This window comes from Urocampus carinirostris, chromosome 16 (genome assembly GCF_059441175.1).
Source record: "Urocampus carinirostris isolate Australia breed hairy pipefish chromosome 16, RoL_Ucar_1.0, whole genome shotgun sequence".
NCBI lineage: Eukaryota > Metazoa > Chordata > Actinopteri > Syngnathiformes > Syngnathidae > Urocampus > Urocampus carinirostris.
The window spans coordinates 3,091,367-3,112,805 of NC_142364.1; the positions used below are offsets into that span (position 1 = coordinate 3,091,367).

The following is a 21,439-nucleotide window of genomic DNA, read 5'->3' on the forward strand; positions in this document are numbered from 1 at the left end:
AGACAAAAAAAAATAAGAGAAAGAGGCAGGAAAAAAGAGAGAGGGCAGGACAAAGAAAGAAAAAGAGAGAGGGAGAGAGCGGGAGAAACAAAAGAGAAATAGAAAGACAGAAGGAGAGAAAGGAGAAAAGAAAGAGCGAAGGGTAGGAAGCGAGAACGAAAAGGAAAAAATGAAGTTAAAAAGACACAGAGAGTGAAAGAGACAGAGACATAGTGGGAGAAAAGGGGTGGAAAAGAAAAAAGAAAGAAAGAAAGAAAGAAAGAAAAAAAGAAAGAAAAAAAGAAAAAAAGAAAGAAAAAAAGAAAGAAAAAAAGAAAGAAAAAAAGAAAGAAAGAAAAAAAGAAAGAAAAAAAGAAAGAAAAAAAGAAAGAAAAAAAGAAAGAAAAAAAGAAAAAAAGAAAGAAAAAAAGAAAGAAAAAAAGAAAGAAAAAAAGAAAGAAAAAAAGAAAGAAAGAAAGAAAAAAAGAAAGAAAAAAAGAAAGAAAAAAAGAAAGAAATAAAGAAAAAAAGAAAGAAAAAAAAAAAAAGAAAAAAAGAAAGAAAAAAAGAAAGAAAAAAAAAAGAAAAAAAGAAAAAAAGAAAGAAAGAAAAAAAGAAAAAAAGAAAGAAAGAAAAAAAGAAAAAAAGAAAGAAAGAAAGAAAGAAAGAAAGAAAGAAAGAAAGAAAGAAAGAAAGAAAGAAAGAAAAAAAGAAAGAAAGAAAAAAAGAAAAAAAGAAAGAAAGAAAAAAAGAAAAAAAGAAAAAAAGAAAGAAAGAAAGAAAGAAAGAAAGAAAGAAAGAAAGAAAGAAAGAAAGAAAGAAAGAAAGAAAGAAAAAAAGAAAAAAAGAAAAAAAGAAAGAAAGAAAGAAAGAAAGAAAGAAAGAAAGAAAAAAAGAAAGAAAAAAAGAAAGAAAAAAAGAAAGAAAAAAAGAAAGAAAAAAAGAAAGAAAAAAAGAAAGAAAGAAAGAAAGAAAGAAAGAAAGAAAGAAGGAAAGAAAGAAAAAAAGAAAGAAAGAAAAAAAGAAAGAAAGAAAGAAAAAAAGAAAGAAAGAAAGAAAAAAAGAAAGAAAGAAAAAAAGAAAGAAAGAAAAAAAGAAAGAAAGAAAAAAAAAAGAAAGAAAGAAAGAAAGAAAGAAAGAAAGAAAGAAAGAAAGAAAGAAAGAAAGAGAGAGAAAAAATACAAGTACAGTGTGTCTTTGTTCAAGGCATCTGGCTTTGGCAACATCAAGTTGACATATTTCAACCTGCAGCTTGTTTTTCTCTTGCGCTTCTCTGAGTGTTGTCTGGCGGGCCGGATTCAATCCCTTATCGGGCCTGATCTGGCCTGCGTGCCGCCTGTTTGACACCTGTGCCCTAGAGTCTTGAGCCCTAACGCTATCCGGCGTCATTAGCAAAGACCCGCAGTCGCCTACCTTGTCGACACGTCGAGCCGCACCACTGAGACACCGCGCTGTCGCCACGGCGACTAAATCCGACCACAGACGGACGACCGACACGACCGCACAAATCCTTTACGCTCACTTTCTTCGTTTGCTTTCATCATTTATGGCTTTTTTTGTAGGATTTTCCAAAATAAAATAGATTTAACAAGGAAAAATACAGCAAGAAAACAATAAATACTAATTCAAGTAGAGCTAGACAATTAGATAGCTTAATGGATTGATAAATACCTTGATAGCTAGCTAGATATAGCTAAATAGATACATACTATTCAGCGAGATGATCTGGTTAGATTGTTAGACTGACAGGTAGCTATCGAGCTAGATATAGCTAAATAGATACATACTGGTCAGCGAGATTATATAGTTAGATTGACAGGTAACTAGCAAGCTAGCTAGATCTAGCTAAATAGATACATACTATTCAGCGAGAATATCTAGTTAGATTGTTAGACTGAGAGGTAGCTAGCGAGCTAGATATAGCTAAATAGATACATACTGGTCAGCGAGATTATATAGTTAGATTGACAGGTAACTAGCAAGCTAGCTAGATCTAGCTAAATAGATACATACTATTCAGCGAGAATATCTAGTTAGATTGTTAGACTGAGAGGTAGCTAGCGAGCTAGATATAGCTAATTAGATACATACTGGTCAGCGAGATTATATTTTTAGATTGTTAGACTGAGAGGTAGCTAGCTAGCTAGATATAGCTAAATAGATACATACTATTCAGGGAGATTATCTAGTTAGATTGTTAGACTGTCAGGTAGCTAGCGAGCTAGATATAGCTAAATAGATACATACCATTCAGCGGGATTATCTAGTTAGATTGTTAGACTGACAGGTAGCTAGCCAGCTAGATATAGCTAAATAGATACATACTATTCAACGAGATTATCTAGTTAGATTGTTAGACTGACAGGCAGCTAGCGAGCTAGATATAGCTAAATAGATAAATACTATTCAGCGAGATTATCTAGTTAGATTGTTAGACTGTCAGGTAGCAAGCGAGCTAGATATAGCTAAACAGATACATACTATTCAGCGAGATTATCTAGTTAGATTGTTAGATTGACAGGTAGCTATCAAGCTAGCTAGATCTAGCTAAATAGATACATAATATTCAGCAACATTATCTAGTTAGATAGTTAGACTGACGGGTAGCAAGCTCGCTAGCTAGAGATGCTTTTATTACATATGAATACAATACAATGATGTAAATATCTATATTTATACATCTATTGATCTATATTCATTTATCTATATCTATATTATTTTTTTCTGAAAGGATGTATAAGACTTCAATTGACAGAAGCCAAAAACGGAAAAGCAACAACAACTACAATTTGATCAAATTTGGGGAATAATAATGATTATTTATGTGTTTATTCATAAACAAGTAGCTCAGTAGATACTCGGTCCGGTTTCCTGTTGGTATTTCCTGTCCAGTATCGTTCCCGTTTATTTTGTCCTGTTTAATATCGGTTTCCAGTTTCGTTCCCGTCTAGTTTGTACCGTTTATTTTCGATATCCCGTTTTTATATCAATCCTGTCCGTCCCGTTGTTTAATATCAGTTTCCAGTTTTGGTCCCGTCTAGTTTGTCCTGTTCAATATCGGTTTCCAATTTCGTTCCCGTCTAGTTAGTACCGTTTATTTTCGATATCCCGTTTTTATATCAATCCTGTCTGTCCCGTTGTTTAATATCAGTTTCCAGTTTCGTTCCCGTCTAGTTTGTCCTGTTTATTTTCAATAAGCTGTTTTGATATCAATCTTGTCTGTCCCGGTATCGACCCCATCTGTCCGATTACTGCTCGGGCAATTGGTATCAATCTGGTCAGCCTCTGGCTTCCTATCATTGCACGCCAGACCGCTGCCTAACGTGCACGATTCCCCATTTCCCGTAATATAAAAGGCTTGTGTGAGAAACGTCATGCATTTGGGTCCTGATCCTGTTCCGGTTCATGACAATCAATTATTCTATGAATATACATATGTGTAATTATCATAGTACTAACACCACAGTGTTATACCCAATCATTTCAGCAGTCTTACCTCGAAAAAGAAAAAAGTTGAACACTATTCTCCTCCTCCTCTTCCTCCTGTTGGGAAAAAATAAAAAAAATATCTTTAGAAATGCAAACATGCTAAAGGATTTTATACATTTGACTATAAAGGATTTTATACGATTGACTACAAGTTACATGTATTCAGTTTAATGCAATCAAGATATTCACTGACTGTGCTTTAGTTTAATGTACAATAAAAAGTCAGGGCAGGCTGTGTGAAATGATGTTTTGTCTAGGACATTTCTGATAACAGGATGCCTGGGTGTGCTGAAGCAGGACGACCAGAGGTTTTTGGACACAAAACAACTACTTTGGCACGCGCATGGGAGGAGCCGACACACCATCATGCGGGGAGAAGATATCCAATTTGAGAAAGCTAAATTTAGCTGCAGATGACACATAGCCAATAGAGGAATAGTAGGATGTCTTTGCTTTGTTTGTTGAAATGTATAAATGATCCTGGGCAACTCGGATAGGGGCTGTCTCCTGTTTCCACTTAGATCTGCTGTTAGGAATAATAAACGTCCGCCCCGTGTGGTTCTTTCTGGTCGAACAATTAAAACGGTATATTTTGATAGTTAAATCCCAGCAATTGATAGAAAATAAATCCAAACATCTAAAATACATGTGAATAAGAGTATAAAAAGAAGTCATATCAGATAAAACTGTAACGAATTGAAAGATTTTAGATTTTATTTATTTAACTATGAGGGATTTCATACAATTTTATACAAGTTACAGTTATTGAATGCAATGAAGATTTTTCACAGAGGAAGCTTAAGTTCGATGACAAGTCGCGCCGTTCCAAGTGCGGAGTAGTTTGGCTGGGGAATTTTGATAACGGAGCGCTGACGAGGGACTTGGGCCTTGTTTTGATAAACGCTTGACATTGTTTTGAGAAGCGCTTTGCTGATATGAGTTTCCCTTAGACATAGCGGCGTCTTTCAGCGAGGAGGTGGTGAAGCTGGCACCTGACTCGCCCAGGGGAGGAGTCAGCACACCCATGGGAGGAGTCAGCACACCCCATGGGGGTGGCCAACACACCGGCTTGTGAAAAAAACTTCAGAAGACAGAACTTCAGAAGAGATGGGAGATGGATCGTGAGAGGGAGGCTCAATGAAGACTAATTGGACAATAATTCGGCTAAATTTGTTCCAAGTGTGGAGTGTTTTGGCTGGGAAATTCTGATAACGAGACAACGGCTGACGCTGGAGGAGCCTGTGACGCGGGAAAGGAGACATTGTTTGGAGAAGTTGCTCTGACAAGCTTTGTTGGTGTGAGTGTTTTAGACGTGGCGGCGCCTTTCGGCGAGGAGGTGGTGAAGCTGGCACCTGACCCGCCCCATGGGGGTGGCCGACGCGCCTGGCTTGAGAAAAGACATGGGCAGAAGACAGAATCGGAGATCGGAGAATGAGAGAGACAATCGAAAAAGGAGGCTCGAGGAAGCCTCGAGCGACAATAATTTGGCTGATTCGATGGAATTCACTTAGTTAAATACTTTAATAAAATAAATCTGCCCCCGTGTAGAAATGCCGGTCTTTTGCCCATGTTTTCCCTAGATTCCCTGGGGCGGCAGTAGCTCAGGAGGTAGAGCGCTCGTTTTGGGATCAAGGGATCGTCCGTGTTACATGTCGAAGTGTCCTTGGGTAGGACACTGAATACCCTCAATAAGCAGGTTAGCGCCTTACATGGCTGCAAGGCCGCTATTGGGAAATGTGGAGCACATTGTAAAGCGCTTTGGGTTAGTCATTGACTTGAAAAGCGCTATAGAAATGCAGATCATTTCATTTCATAAGAAAAGAGCATGCATTGTTGGATGAATGAAGTTTATGTTCGGTTAATAGAGTCAGATAACCAATTCGAACAATTTGGTAAACGATACATTTGTAATCTAGTTACAGGATAAAGAACTGAATCTTGTCAGAAAATATTTCAACAGGATCCACTGCAGACGAGACGGATGAGAGAGTCTGCAGTTCGGGGGCTATAAAGCAGAGCCAGATGCATATTCGGCCATTTTCTTGCAGTATGACTTCCATCTGGATGAGATTTTCTCCACCTGCACATCATTCTGCAGCCCAGACAGGTGAGCCCATGACACGCTTTTGCACACATGCCGTCGCGCTAAGCTAGCACGCGCCTTGTAAAAACCCACGGCGTGGCAAACTTTGCCGCCCGATATATATATATATAAAAAAAAAAAGGGGGAAATAACTCCATTACGGCGGCCATTTGACTTGGAGAGCTGAGAGGGGATAAGAGGGGCTGAGCCCTCAAATTGCCCCTTGGAGCTTTAAAAAGGGGGGAGGGGAACAAAATGCCATTCGATAAACCTGCAAATGCTGTCGCTCTGCATGCCAAGCCGACGACGGGGGGGATTTCTTACTTGGGGGTTCAAAAAAGATTATTTCTTCTAGGATATGATTTTCAGTCAAAACGAATATTTAGAGTATATATTAAATACAGTTTTCCATCCATTATCTGCACCGCTTATCCACAGTAGGGTCTCGGGGGTGCTGGAGCCCAGCCCAGCTATCTTGGGGCAGTGGGTAGGGGACACCCTGAACTGGTTGCCAGCCAGTCGCAGGGCACACAGAGAGACTCGCTCATTCACATCTAGGGACAATTTGAACCGGCTAATCAACCCAACATGCATGTTTTTGGAATGCAGGAGGAAACCCACACAAGCACGGGGAGAACATGCAAACTCCACACAGGAGGTTCCATCTCATGACCTCATAACTGTGCCACACACGCGCTAACCACTGCGCCACAGTGCTGCCCACAACAAGAACATTTATAGTATATATTAAATACAATTTTTCATCCATTATCTGCCCCGCTTATCCACAGTAGGGTCTCGGGGGTGCTCGAGCCCATCCCAGCCGCAGGGCACACAGAGACAGACATCTCACTCACTCAATCAAACCTAGGGACAATTTGGACCAGCCAATTAACCTGAGATGCAAGTTTTTGGAATGTAGGAGGAAACCCACACAAGCACGGGGAGAACATGCAAACCCCACACAGGAGGTTCAATCTCATGACCTCAGAACTGTGCCACACACGCGCTAACCACTGCGCCACAGTGCTGCCCACAACAAGAACATTTATAGTATATATTAAATACAATTTTTCATCCATTATCTGCACCGCTTATCCACAGTAGGGTCTCGGGGGTGCTCGAGCCCATCCCAGCCGCAGGGCACACAGAGACAGACATCTCACTCACTCAATCACACCTCGGGACAATTTGGACCAGCCAATTAACCTGAGATGCAAGTTTTTGGAATGTAGGAGGAAACCCACACAAGCACGGAGAGAACACGCAAACTCCACACAGGAGGTAGGATCTCATGTCCTCAGAACTGTGCTGCACATGCGCTAACCACTGTGTCGCCGTGCTGCCCACAACAAAAACATTTATAGTATATATTAAATACAATTTTCCATCCATTATCTGCACCGCTTATCCACAGTAGGGTCTCGGGGGTACTGGAGCCCATCCCAGCTATCTTGGGGCAGTGGGCATGGGATGCCCTGAACGGGTTGCCAGCCAGTCGCAGACAGAAACCGGAGTGCCCGGAGGAATCCCACGCAAGCACGGAGAGAACATGCAAACTCCACACAGAACGTTCAATCTCATGACCTCAGAACTGTGCCGCACACGCGCTAACCACTGCGCCGCCGTGCTGCCCACAAAAAGAACATTCACACCGCGGGAAATTTTGGACCGGGCACTTTGTGACGCACCGGTCAGATGAGGTGGGGAATAGGTGGGGGCCACGTGGGGAGTTCCTGGCCTGCCCATGGGGGAGGAGCTAATGCCCCAACTTGTGAAAAAGAACTTCAGACAGAAGACAGAAGACGAGACGGGAGATCAGATCGGAGACTTGACGAAGACTAATTAGACAATAATTCGGCTAAATTCGACGGAATTCACTTAATTAAATACTTTATAAAAAAAAAATCTGCCCCTGTGTGGAAATGCCGGTCTCTTGTCAATATTTTCCCTAAATTAAGAAAAGAGCATGCATTGTTGGGAGAATGAAGTTTGTGTTTGGTTAATGGAGTCAAAATAACTCATCTCATCTCATCTCATTAGCCGTACCGCTTATCCTCATTAGGGTCGCGGGGGGGCTGGAGCCCATCCCAGCCATCTCCGGGCAGTGGGTAGGGGACACCCTGAACTGGTTGCCAGCCAATCGCAGGGCACACAGGGGACAGACAATTCGCTCGCACATTCACACCTAGGGACAATTTGGACCGGCCAATTCACCTGAAATGCATGTCTTTGGAATGTGGGAGGAAACCGGAGTGCCCGGAGGAAACCCACGCAAGCACGGGGAGAACATACAAACTCCGCACAGGAAGTCTGGAGCTGGACTTGAACCCACGACAGATTCCCATGACATGAACTGTGCCGCACAAGCGCTAACCACTGCGCCGCCGTGCTGCCTCAAAATAACACATTCCAATAATTTGGTAAACAATACATTTGTAATGTATTTATTTTCTAACACTGGCTACACCAACAAAATCAGCAAAGGATAGAGTACTGTTTCTAATTATAGTTTATACATATATATATATCTACCGTATTTTCCGCACTATAGGGCGCACCGGGTTATAGGGCGCACCCCCAAAAAATAGTTTTTGGTCCTATATCTTCCATAGATAAGGCGCATCGGATTATAAGGCGCTACAATGGGAACGTCGACAAAACAATCAGATGGTTCAGTCCAACTGATTACCCCCTTAACATTCCCAAAGCTTGCAAAGACGCAAATACGTGTCGAGAACACGTGCGGATGCGGTGTCCGTACGATGTCACTCAAATGCATCGTTCCATCATTCGGAAGGTTAAAGTCTTGGGATTCAAGAAATGCCAACCATTCCTTAGTTTCTATTTTCTTTTTCGCTCGCAACTTTACTTTCGGCCAATTGCAGGGTTTGTTTTGGCCCTCTAGCCAATCCGAGGCTCCGAATAACTTCAGCCAATAGCGATCGATTTAACGGATGATTGACACATTGGTTAGCCAATGAAACGCCGGTATATAAATCCCAGCATACACCGCGGACTACTCCACGTTCGGGGGAAAATCGAGTCGGCGGCTGTTGAGTAAGTTGCGAGACCTTGCGAATTTAATATTGAGCCATATATAAGGCGCGCTGTATTATAAGGCGCATGGTCAGCTTTTGAAAAAAATGAAGACTTTTAGGTGCGCCTTATAGTGCGGAAAATACGGTAATTGAATATCCAAACGAGGTAATATAAAGGCAATCACCCTCGTAATCCACCCTCACGACTTTGACCCGGAGTCCGGGACATAGATTATATTTTTATTCTCCACTTTCTGGACACCAAGCCAACGAGAGGCCATCTCTTCCCACGACGGCCGTCCCAAACCATAAAGCTTAATTAACAGCCTCGGCCGCAGGACCTTCATTTATCCCCCGGGGAAAAGAACCATTACCGGAAAAATGGCCCTTGTACGTCGGCTACAGCAGAGGACGAGCGGGATGAAGGCCTCCCGAAGGCTTTGTTGTCCTTCGCTAATTCCGTCCTTCGGCAAAAAGAGCTAGCTAATTCCGCGCCGTTGAACTGTGATTCGCTAAGAAAAATCGAAACGGGAGGACAAAATTCGCACAAACTTTTTTGTGAATTTCACTCAATTTGCCGACAAAAATCCAACAAAAGCTGACAACATATACTGCAGAGTGGCAGCACGGCGGCGCGGTGGTTAGCGCTTGTGCGGCACAGTTCATGTCATGGGAACCTGTCGTGGGTTCAAATCCAGCTCCAGACATCCTGTGCGGAGTTTGTATGTTCTCCCCGTGCTTGTGTGGGTTTCCTCCGGGCACTCCGGTTTCCTCCCACATTCCAAAAACATACATGTTAGATTAATTAGCCGGTCCAAATTGTCCCTAAGTGTGAATGAGCGAATGAGTTGTCTGTCCCTGTGTGCCCTGCGATTGGCTACCAACCAGTTCAGGGTGTCCCCTGCCCACTGCCCGGAGATGGCTGGGATGGGCTCCAGCCCCCCCACGACCCTAATGAGGATAAGCGGTACGGATGATGAGATGAGATATACTGCAGACCCCGGGATACAATGACCCCGCGTTACAACTTCTCCACTTTACAGCATTTCCCCCACGACATGACCACAAAACATTTTGCATACACAAAAACGTTTTTTTAACTATTAGGAGGTGCTAAATACCGTAAATTCTGGACTATAAGCCGCAACTTTTTTCCCAAATGTTCAGCCCTGCGGCTTATTCAGTGAAGCGGCCAATTTATGGAATTTTTCTAACGGCCACCAGGGGCGCTAGAGTATAAAAGGTAAGATTAAAGCCAGTAGAATATGTGCGCCAAGAAAGACTGCAACCTCTAAGATTAAGCATACATTTTCTGTATAGTTAAAGTACGTTCCGACTATGAGGAAGACGCCCTTGATGGCGATAGTTATGAGGAGGAAGTTGAGGACGATCAACCTAGAATTTCACATTTACGGGATGCTTTTTTTTTAACAGACCCGTTTACTGTGTTGCGAGCGTGTTGCTAGTAGCGTTTTGCTACCCTTCACAGGCACGGTTTGGGATGAAAGTTATAATATTATAATTAAAGCTTTTCAAAACTCTCTGTGTACCGTCTTTCTTCGTAAATATGTGTAACCAAGTATAATATGTATTTGCAACTGTATATTTTTGTAATGTATTTATTTTAGAGATTTATTCTGTTATGTGTTCTACGGACCAATAAAAAAGAAGGGGCGGAGCAAACGCAGGCTGATGGGAATTGGGGTAAAGCTGAGTTACCGGTAGATCTGTCTGTTGTCGCAGCGGACAATAGTGGATATATATTTTTCCTACCCTTAACTTTGGAAATATACATTTTGTTTCCTTGGATTATTTTCAACGGGACCCGGACTTTACAAGTTTGCATCATACGTTAATTACGGGTATCATTGTGGATCCAGAAATGTGTACTACCTATGTAGTTTGCTGCTGTTGGTGTCTTTGATTTTTGCATTTCGGAGATGGAATATGAGCTTGCTCTGTCCACTCCACGCATCGGCCCGGTATTGCAGTACCTCCGGGAACGGTGCATTCGCAATGATCGCAGCAAGGCTTTAGGGCTAGGACCTTAGCTTGGCCTTTTGGCTGAGAGTAAGTGTCCCGGCTCCTAGGCTTTGTAGCGTATTATGAACTGACCGATAACGGATAATGGATAATGAATAACGAAGATAGATCAATAACCCTTAAAAACCCCAAAACCCCCAATGGATGTGAACTGTGGTTCTGTATTAGTGTACTATGGTGGGAACGGTGAATTCGCACTGATCGCTGCTTGGCCCTGTGGCTAGGACCTTGACTCGGCCTCTTGGCTGGAGGCAAGTGTCTCGGCCTCTTGGCATTGTAGTGTATTGTGATTTGACCGATAACGGATAATGGATAAAGAATAAAGAACAATAAACCTCTACAAAATTATTTCACGAGTTACGTTCCGATATTGGTTAACATGTAATAAAATTCTAGCCCCCAATTAGTTAGCGTCACAGTAACAAGAAAATGCAGATACGCTATCCGCTGAACTACCTCCCACAATGCCTATCCCCACATTCATTTCAGAATCTTATAAAGAAAGCAAGTTGCAATACAACCCTGTGTATTTATTCACTGCAGGCTTGCAGTGATGCTAAAGCAAGATGCAAAAACATGATAACCATGAAAATGAAGCTTGTGAGGATAGAGAAATATAAAGAAGGGACGCCATTAAAGCAGAGAAAGAATTTTTAAAATCAGTTTCATTTTTTTTACCCGCCATAGGAGATTCCGTTGTAAAATTGCCATATAGCGCTGGATGGAATCCTAAGCTAACTAGCCAATGCTTTCCAAACCTCCCCGGATAAAAACAAAACAATGAAAAAAAATAGTACATAGTAATTTGTATGTGTAATATATTAAATAATAATGAATACAATTATAAAAAAATAGACATGTAAAGGAAAAATGAAATTGTATTTATCTTTGGTGTAATTTAAAGTGGTTAGGCAGAGTAGCGGGTGGATGATCCCTTGCAAAACTTACAGAATTACTAAATAATTTGGTTCATAATCTTGTATTATTATTGGTAAAATATCATTAGAACAACAAAAAAATCGGAGGAGCCCTTTGGGAGCCGAAAGAGCCCGGATCATAAGTAGAGCTGTCCTCTTGGGACGCTTCACATGACAATGCCATAATGAATGAGAGCAGGCGTGTCGGCGTCATTTTCACCATTTATTGCGCGGTCTGTGGAGTCAGACTCCCAAGAAACATGGTAACAGCAACAATTTCAAGCATTTTCAAGCACTTCACTTAAAATTCAAGAATTTTTCTGACCTTGAACACTCAAACGAACCCTAAAAAAAATCGGTTGTTGAGGTCATATAGTGAGGAAAACGAGGGGTCCCAAAAACATATTCTAAAGTGAAAATATTGTAAGGTGGTGTCACCGTTGCCATGGCGCCCAATTGGCCCCGCCCTTGTGGCGCCAGCTGCAGCTTGTTGACAAATTGGTTCCCTGTCAGTATTTAAACTCTGACCGGTCAGTCCCCTTTTGTCGGTCCGTCTGCTAATCTGTTTTTACACGGCAAGCCCTTTTTCGCCTGTCCTGCTTTTTGCTCTTGTTGGTCTCCCGTTACGATCTGTTTTGTTCTCGACCACGTCTGCTCTTCCGTCCCGAATTACGACCTGTTTTGATCTCAACCACGTCTGTTCTCCCGTCCTGAGTAACTACCTGTTTTGATCTCGACCACGTCTGCTCTCCCATCCCCAATTACGACCAGTTTTGATCTCGACCACTTTTGTTCTCCCATCTGGAATAACGATCTGTTTTTTATCTCTTTCCTTGCCCTCATGAAGGTTTTAGATCAGGGGATGGTGTCATAACAGTCTGTGGTTGTCATGATTACTGAGTGACTCAGCTATGCCTGCTCTTTTGGCGCCAACTACTGCGGGTTGCGATTGGCTTCCGATCAGTATTTGAACCCAGCCCTGTCTGTTCTTTTTTGTCAGTCCGTCTCCGAACCTGAGTGAACACTAGGCAAGCCTTTTTCAACCCTGACTCCCACCTGGCCCGTATTTTGCTCCCGTCTGTCTCCGGCTTTGACCCGTTTTTTTTCATCCTGACCACGTCTGCTCTCCCGTCCCGGCTTACGACCTCTTTTGTACCGCCTATGTCTATTCTCCTCTCCTGGCTATTGACTTGTTTCCAATCCCGATCACGTTATTTGCTCTTCCATCCTGGCTACTGACCCGTTTTTTTCCGTTCCCGACACCGCCATTGCTCGCCAAGGATGTCCCACTTCTGCGTTCAAAGCTACGTCTTTTGTCCCCGACTACGTCTATTCTCCTCTCCTGGCTTTCGACTCGTTTCCGATCACGTTTTTGCTCTTCTATCCCGGCGACTGACCCGTTTTTTCCGTTCCCGACACCGCCATTACTCGCCACAGAAGTCCCACTTCCGCGTTCAAAGTGACGTCTTTTGTCCCCGACTACGTCTATTCTCCTCTCCTGGCTTTCGACTCGTTTCCGATCACATTTTTGCTCTTCTATCCCGGCGACTGACCCGTTTTTTCCGTTCCCGACACCGCCATTACTCGCCACAGAAGTCCCACTTCCGCGTTCAAAGTGACGTCTTTTGTCCCCGACTACGTCTATTCTCCTCTCCTGGCTTTCGACTTGTTTCCGATCACGTTTTTGCTCTTCCATCCTGGCTACTGACCCGTTTTTTTCCGTTCCCGACACCACCATCGCTCGCCAAGGATGTCCCACTTCTGCGTTCAAAGCTACGTCTTTTGTCCCCGACTACGTCTATTCTCCTCTCCTGGCTTTCGGCTCGTTTCCGATCACGTTTTTGCTCTTCTATCCCGGCGACTGACCCGTTTTTTCCGTTCCCGACACCGCCATTACTCGCCACAGAAGTCCCACTTCCGCGTTCAGAGCGACGTCTTTTGTCCCTGACTACGTCTATTCTCCTCTCCTGGCTTTCGACTTGTTTCCGATCACGTTTTTTTGCTCTTCTATCCTGGCTACTGACCAGTTTTTTTCTGTTTCCGACACCGCTACCGCTTGCCACGGAAGTCCCACTTCCGCGTTCAGAGCGACGTCTTTCGTCCCCGACTACCTCTATTCTCCTCTCCTGGATTTCGACTTGTTTCCGATCACGTTTTTGCTCTTCTATCCCGGCGACTGACCCATTTTTTCCGTTCCCGACACTGCCATAGCTCTCCACTTCCGCGTTCAGAGCGACCTGCTCCCCGCGACCAATTGGATCGTGTGTGCGCTTCTTTCCCTTCTTCCCAATAAAACTGAGAAACGTTACGCGAGTGGGTTCTGTTTCCGTTCTGTAATGACAGGCGGGGGCCATTGTATCCCGGGGGGTTCTACTCCACCTTAACATACGGACTATTTGTCATTGTTCCCCTGACGTTGGGTCCTAAATGCGATATTTTGAAGTCGAGTCCAAGTAGAATGAAGTTGAGTAAAGTTTGTCGAGAACCGGCTTCTTCGGCTCGGCTCGCTTAAAGAAACCGGCTCTTTCGGGTCCTAAACGGCTCTTTAGGTTGTTTTTCCTTCTTTAATCCCAACATGACCAAATATGATGTAAAGCTTAAAAGAAGGGGGGGATAGAACAAAAAAGGAAAAAATACCAAAATGAAAAAGTAGTGAAAAGCTGGGAAAAAAAAAAGGAAGAGGCGGCAGTGGCTCAGGAGGTAGAGCGCTCGTCTTGGGATCAAGGGGATCCCAGTTCGAATCCCGGCTTGTCCGTGTTACATGTCGAAGTGTCCTTGGGTAAGACACTGAACCCCTGATAACCCCAATAAGTAGGTTAGTGTCTTACAAGGCGGCTATTGGGAAATGTGAAGCACATTGTAAAAAGCGCTTTGGGAAGTCGTCATTGACTCGAAAAGCGCTATAGAAATGCAGATCATTTCATTTCATTTCAAGAGAAAAAAAGAAGGAAAAAATTTCGAAAAAAGCCAGAAAAACCTTATCCACCTTATTTCTCAATCCATTTCCCCCCCGCTTCCCTCTCATATTTGTCTCAATGTAATCAAGGACATTTCAGGTCGCTGTAGCGTCTCGCCCGTAAAGATGTTTTACAGCCGACCCCCCCCTCTTCTCCCGTCCCTCGGCCGCACACCCTCGTGGTCCCTCGACCGCCGCCCCCCTCCCTCGGCGAGGCTTGTCCAAACAGATAGGAGAAAAGCCCCAGTGTCAAAGTCACGGATCGGCGCTTTCTAATTATGTGCTCCCTGTAGGAGACCCGGTCGGAATATTTCATCCAGACCTCCGGAGGACTCGGGCAAAGACGGAGAGATTACTAGAAAAACATGGCTGCGGGAGGAGAGTGATAAATCGCTTTTGTTTCTTTTTTGGAAGCTTTTGTCTCGTGTGCTTTTTTTTTCGGAGAAGAATACAACAAAATTAAATAAAACAGCCTCTCGTTATGACCAGGGTTGGGTAGGGTTACTTTAACTGGATGACTTTCAATGACTTTTGGATTACTCCAATACCGAATGTACGACCTGTTTTGATCCCGACCACGCCTGCTCTCCCGTCCTGGCTTACGACCCATTTTTCCTCCCGACTATGTGTATTCTCCCGTCCTGGCTTACGAATCGTTTCCAATCCCGACTACGTTTTTGCTCTCCTGTCCTGACTGCTCCCGTTTGTGTCCAGCTACGTCTTGTTTTGATCCGTCCACGCCTGTTCTCCCGTCCTGGCTTACGACCAGGGTTGGGTAGGGTTACTTTAAATGGATTACTTTCAATTACTTTTGGATTACTCCAATACCGAATGTACGACCTGTTTTGATCCCGACCACGCCTGCTCTCCCGTCCCGGCTTACGACCCATTTTTCATCCCGACTATGTGTATTCTCCCATCCTGGCTTACGAATCGTTTCCAATCCCGACTACGTTTTTGCTCTCCTGTCCTGACTGCTCCCGTTTGTGTCCAGCTACGTCTTGTTTTGATCCGTCCACGCCTGTTCTCCCGTCCTGGCTTACGACCAGGGTTGGGTAGGGTTACTTTAACTGGATGACTTTCAATGACTTTTGGATGACTCCAATACCAAATATGCTAATAAAAGACAAAAGAAACTAAATAGGAATAAAATGATGACTCACAACACGTGGTAAGCTTTCTCTCCTGGCTTTGATCTCTTTGATCGCCAGCAAAACTAACATAAAATGCCACAGAAACAAAATGAAAATAAATTCAAACAGCTTGCCAACATCATTTTTGCCGTTACTCCCCAAGCCTGCACAAAATTGAGTCATTTTATTCATATATATTTTTTCTTTGTCTTTTATTAGCATATTTGCTATTTGAGTAATCCAAAAGTCATTGAAAGTAATCAAGTTAAAGTAATCCTACCCAACCCTGAGAAAGAACTAGAAAGAATGACATCGAAAGAGAAAGAGAAAAGAGAAGGAGAGTAAAAGAAAAGGGGGAAAGAGAGAAGGGGAAAGCAAGAGTGAGAAAGAGAGTGAGAGAGAAAAGAGAGAGAAAAAGAAAATAGGAAGAGAGAGCAAAAGAAGGTAAAAGACAAAAAGAGAAAGAGACAAAGAGGAACAAAGAGAAAAAGAAGAGACAGAGAGTGAAAGAGATAGAGATAGAGAGTGAGAGAAAAAGGATGGGAGAGAGAGAAAAAAGAGAGAGAGAGAACGTGAGAAACAGATATAAAAAGAGAAATAGTAAAAGAGAGGGAAGAAAGACTTGCAGGGTTGGGTAGGGTTACTTTAACTGGATTACTTTCAATGACTTTTGGATGACTCCAATACCAAATATGCTAATAAAAGACAAAAGAAACTAAATATGAATGAAATGATGACTCACAACACGTGGTAAGCTTTCTCTCCTGGCTTTGATCTCTTTGATCTCCGGCAAAACGAACATCAAATGCGACAGAAACAAAATGAAAATAAATCCAAACAGCTTGCCAACATCATTTTTGCCGTTCCATGTGTTCCGTTACTCCCCAAGCCTGCACAAAATTCAGTCATTTTATTCATTTGGTATTGGAGTAATCCAAAAATAATTGAAAGTAATCCAGTTAAAGTAACCCTACCCAACCCTGGTTATGACTTAGTCAAACTTGGTTTGACTCTGGGGCCAGACCCGGACTTTCTGTTCTTAGGTGGGCCGGAGCAGTAAACGAACGCCAAATATTTTTTTTTCTCTTGTGCTTCATCCTTTAACCATTTGTAACCAACCCTCCATATTCTAATCACATACGACAAGGGATGAGCAGCACGGCGGCGCAGTGGTTAGCGCGTGTGTGGCACAGTTCTGAGGTCATGAGATTGAACCTCCTGTTTGGAGTTTGCATGTTCTCCCTGTGCTAGGGTGGGTTTCCTCCGGGAACTCCGGTTTCCTCCCACATTTCCAAAAACATGCATGTCTTTTTTAACTTTGATTGCGTTACAAAAGACAGGCTTTACTTTCTTATCATAAATCATCTTTCCTCCTCCCAAGTCCTCCCCAATAAAATAGGAACATTAGGGTTTTCTTCGAACTGGGCCCTGCAAATTTAAGTCAAATGCTCAGAAAAAAATTGTCACATAATGGAACTATCAAAGACACAGAAATTTAAAAATCTAAAAGTTTATGCAGTCCTTTTTAACCTTGATTGCGTTACAAAAGACAGGCTTTACTTTCTTATCATAAATCATCTTTCCTCCTCCCAAGTCCTCCCCAATAGAATAGGAACATTAGGGTTTTCTTCGAACTGGGCCCTGCAAATTTAAGTTAAATGCCCAGAATAAAATTGTCAGTTAAGGAACTACTGAAAACACTAAAATTAAAAAAAAATCTAAAAGTTTAATCAATCTTTTTTTTAACTTTGTGTTACAAAAGACAGGCTTTACTTTCTTATCATAAATCATCTTTCCTTCTCCCAAGTCCTCACCAATAAAACCAATTTTTTCGAACTCAGCCCTGCAAATTTAAGTCAATTGGCCAGACCTGGGGGGGGTCAGGATGGATTTTGTTTAGGCCCGATCTTGCCTCCGTGATGTGTTCTAGAAAAGGAGGCGGGGCTTGTTGACCTTGCTAGCGAGGCTAAACGAACCCCCACGGAAGATAAAAGTGGCGGAGCGAGCCCTGGCACGTAATATTTGCGGCGGTTATTAGACCATCTGGCATCTCCGGCTCTTTTGTGTGTCCGCAGAGTCGTTGTCAGTCTGTCTGCTTTGCTTGCTTTTCGTTCCCGTTGGCGATCGATGGCGCATAGTTGGAAAGGTCGCGGCGGCTTATCTGGAAAAAGAAAACAGCCGAGCAACTTCTCGCCGCCTTTCTTTTTTCGGGAGACGTGTTTTCGGCAAAGGGGGCCGGCCTAACCGATGGGGGTTAAGATGTGAACGCGTAGCGGAGAACGAGACGGTACCAACACGGAATTCTAAGCGATTCGAGAGCCGTGTCGAGCATTACTGAATCATTTCTGAAACGGAGAGGAACAACTCCTCCGTGCGGTTTCTTTTCACGGGTTTTCGGAGGTGAAGAGGAGAACGTATCAGAGAACAAGTGGGTACTGAAATGAATTTAAGAGCACTTCCAGAGCAGTGTCGAGCATTTCTGGATAGTTTCTAGATCCAATAGAAATGTGCTAAATACACCTTTCCACTGTGTATTGTCACAAATGCTTTTAAGATAATAATGTAGCAAAAATAAAGAAAATTTGCACACAGAATCATAAGCTCTTCTAGAGCCAGGTCAAGCAATACTGAATAGATCATATAGAGAGTAGATATAACTTCATGACATGCTTTTTTGACATGTTGTCAGGGGTTAAGATGAGAATGTAGCAGAAAATGAACTGGTTCGCACGCATTTCTAGAGCCGTGTCAAGCTTTACTCAATATTTTCTAGATCCAAAAGATATGAGTAAGAGATACAACGTCCCACAGTGTTTTTAATAAATGTTTTGGGGGTTAGGATGAACATGTAGCAGAGAATAAGAAGGCTTTTACGCAGGATTATAAACCCCTCTAAAACCATGCTATGCATTCCTGAATATCTTCTAGAGCCAGTAGATAGTAGATATAACTTCATGACATGCTTTTTCCACATGTTTTCAGGGGTTAAGAAGAGAATTTGGCAGAGTATGAACTGATTTGCACGCAGAATTATGAGCATGTCTAGAGCCGTGTCAAGCATTACTGAATATTTTCTAGATCCAACAAATATGAGCTAGATACAACATCCCACAGTGTTTTTAGTACACATTTTGGGGTTTAGGATGAAAATGTAGCCGAGAAAAAGAAGACTTTTACACAGAATTATAAACGCCTCTAAAACCATGCTTAGCATTCCTGAATATCTTCTAGATCCACTAGATAGTAGATATAACTTCTGGCCATGCTTTATGGAGATGCATTTTCAGAGTTCAAGACAAGAACGAGAGGGTACAGATATGGAAATATCAGCATGTCTAGAGCTGTGTCAAGCATTACTGAATATTTTCTAGATCCAACAGATATGAGCTAGATACAACATCCCACAGTGTTTTTAATACATGTTTTGGGGGTTAGGATGAAAATGTAGCCGAGAATAAGAAGACTTTTACACAAAATTATAAAAGCCTCTAAAACCATGCTAAGCATTCTTGAATATCTTCTAGATCCACTAGATAGTAGATATAACTTCTTTCCATGCTTTTTGGAGATGCGTTTTCAGGGTTCAAGACAAGAACGTAGCCAAGAACAAGAGGGTATATGCAACTATTAGCATTTCTAGATCCGTGTCAAGCATTACCGAATTGTTTCTGGATCCAATATAAATGACCTAGATACAACTTCCCACTGTGTTTTTATAAATGCTTTAGTGCTTAAGACGAACATGGAGCAGATAATAAGAAAGTTTGTACACAGAATTGTAAGCACTTCTAGAGCCGTGTTAAGCAAGAATTAACAGTTTCTAGATCCAATGGATAGTGAATAGCAATAACTTCTTGCCATACTTTTTGAAGATGTGTTTTTAGGGTCCAAGACAAAAATGTAGCCAAGAACGAGAACATAAATACATGGAGTTATTAGCTTTTTTAGAGCCTTGTCAAGCATTACCGAATAGTTTCTAGATCCAATAGATAGGAGCCGGATACAACTTCCCACTGTATTTTTTTATACAAGTTTTAGGAGTTAGGATTAAAATGTAGCAGATTACAAAAAGGTTTGTACACAGAATCATAAGCACTTCTAGAGCCGCGTCAATCATTCCTGAATAACATCTAAATCCAATTAATAGTAGAAATAACTTCTTTGAGACGTGTTTTCAGGATTGAAGATGAGAATATAGCCAAGAACAAGAGAGTATGTACATAAAATCATAAGCTTTTCAAGAGCTACTTCGAAAGAGATAGATACAACTTCTCGCTGTATTTTTTTCTTGAATTTTTTTTCGGGAAAGAAAAGTTACATAGACTGAATGATAAGTCTAACTAGAGCTGTGTAGAGCATTACTGGATAGTTTGTAGTTGATATAGAAATGACTTCTCGTCATGCTTTTTTAGACCGGTTTTCAGAGTTAAAAAAAGAAAGTAGCGAAGAACGACAAGGTAATTACACTAAAGTATAAAAAACTGCTAAAGCCTCGTTTCTAGATCCCATTGATATTAGATATAAACTATTGAAATACCTTTTTTTGTAGATCTGTTTTCAGGAACATGAAGGTACGTAAACTGAACTACAAGCAAATACTCTTTTTAATTTCCCCATGCTGAAGTTTGGAGTTTTCCCTTGCCCTCTTGTAGGTTCTAGATCAGGGGATGGTGTCTTAGTAGTTCTGTGCAGCTCTTTGAGACTTCTCGTGATTAAGGGCGTCACAAATAAACAGGACTTGACTTCTAGAGCAATGTCTGGCATTCATTTTTAGAGTCTTTAGATACTAGATGATTGATGATTCGTACACTGAATTATAGGCAAAACTCTTCTAGAGCCGTGTCTAGCATTACAGAATGGTTTCTAGATCAAATATATCTCCGGTATAACTTCTTGCTGTGATTGGTTTTCGGGAACAAGAAAGTACATACATCGGAAGTATGAGCTAGTGTGCTTCTAGAATGAAAAAGTCATTTCTAGATCCAATGATTCATTGATATTAGCCAGTCTAATAAGAGGAAAGTAGCTTTAATGCTAGCGGAAAATTACAAAAATCTTTGGGCTATCATTTTGACAGGCATTTGGAAAAAGGAATTATGTAATTACCAGGTACTTTTTATGTTATTATGTTATTACGAGGTACTTGTTGCTGGGGCGGGTTAAAATCGGCTCTGGAAAACAACCAAAAAAGCATAAATCAAATTGCGTTTTTAGGGGAGAAAAAAGCATCATTAGTGATAAAGCTAGCAGGCTAGCATGACTCACTAGCTTGCGCATCCACCAAGGTAAATAATTCAAAGTCGGCTTTTCGCGTCTAACTCTATTCGGGAGGCCAGGCAGGACTGGAAACATGACAAGACAACGCAACGCGGTCCATTAAAGTCGCTTTGGAGCTAGCTTGAACAATTTGAAGAAGAAACTTTGTCAGGAAACAAAGTTAGTCGCTCGAAACGGTAAACTTGAGCTCAGGAAAATCTCCTTAAACGTGAGTGTTGGCTAAATCTGAGATTTTCAAAGTAAAACGTCAGCAACTTGTGATTATTTTGAAGTTTGCATTCATAAAACATCAGTAGCTTGCAGTGGCAAACTTGAGCTACCGTGTCGTGAATATTAAACATTCTACGAACATATCGCACAGGAATGTTTGCAGAAATTCTGCTGAGGTCATATTTGAAAAAAAAACAACAAAAAAAACGTTTTTTATGTCGGTGGCGAGCGATGGCGGTGTCAGGGATGTAAAAACGGGTCAGTAGCCGGGACAGGAGAGCAAAAACGTGGTCGGGGTCGGAAGCCAGGAA

At 42.1% G+C, this 21,439-nt stretch overlaps 1 protein-coding gene and 1 pseudogene across 1 annotated transcript in view; one reads left to right on the forward strand and one right to left on the reverse strand.

The window, feature by feature from the left end:
• Positions 1-21,439, reverse strand: part of cntfr (ciliary neurotrophic factor receptor) — a 291,539-nt gene that overhangs the window by 236,468 nt on the left and 33,632 nt on the right. The window contains exon 2 of the mRNA XM_088319978.1: positions 3,476-3,522. The gene's annotated coding sequence lies outside the window, so the exon portion shown is untranslated. The remainder of the gene's footprint in view (positions 1-3,475; positions 3,523-21,439) is intronic.
• Positions 10,494-10,608, forward strand: LOC148349986 (U2 spliceosomal RNA; annotated as a pseudogene).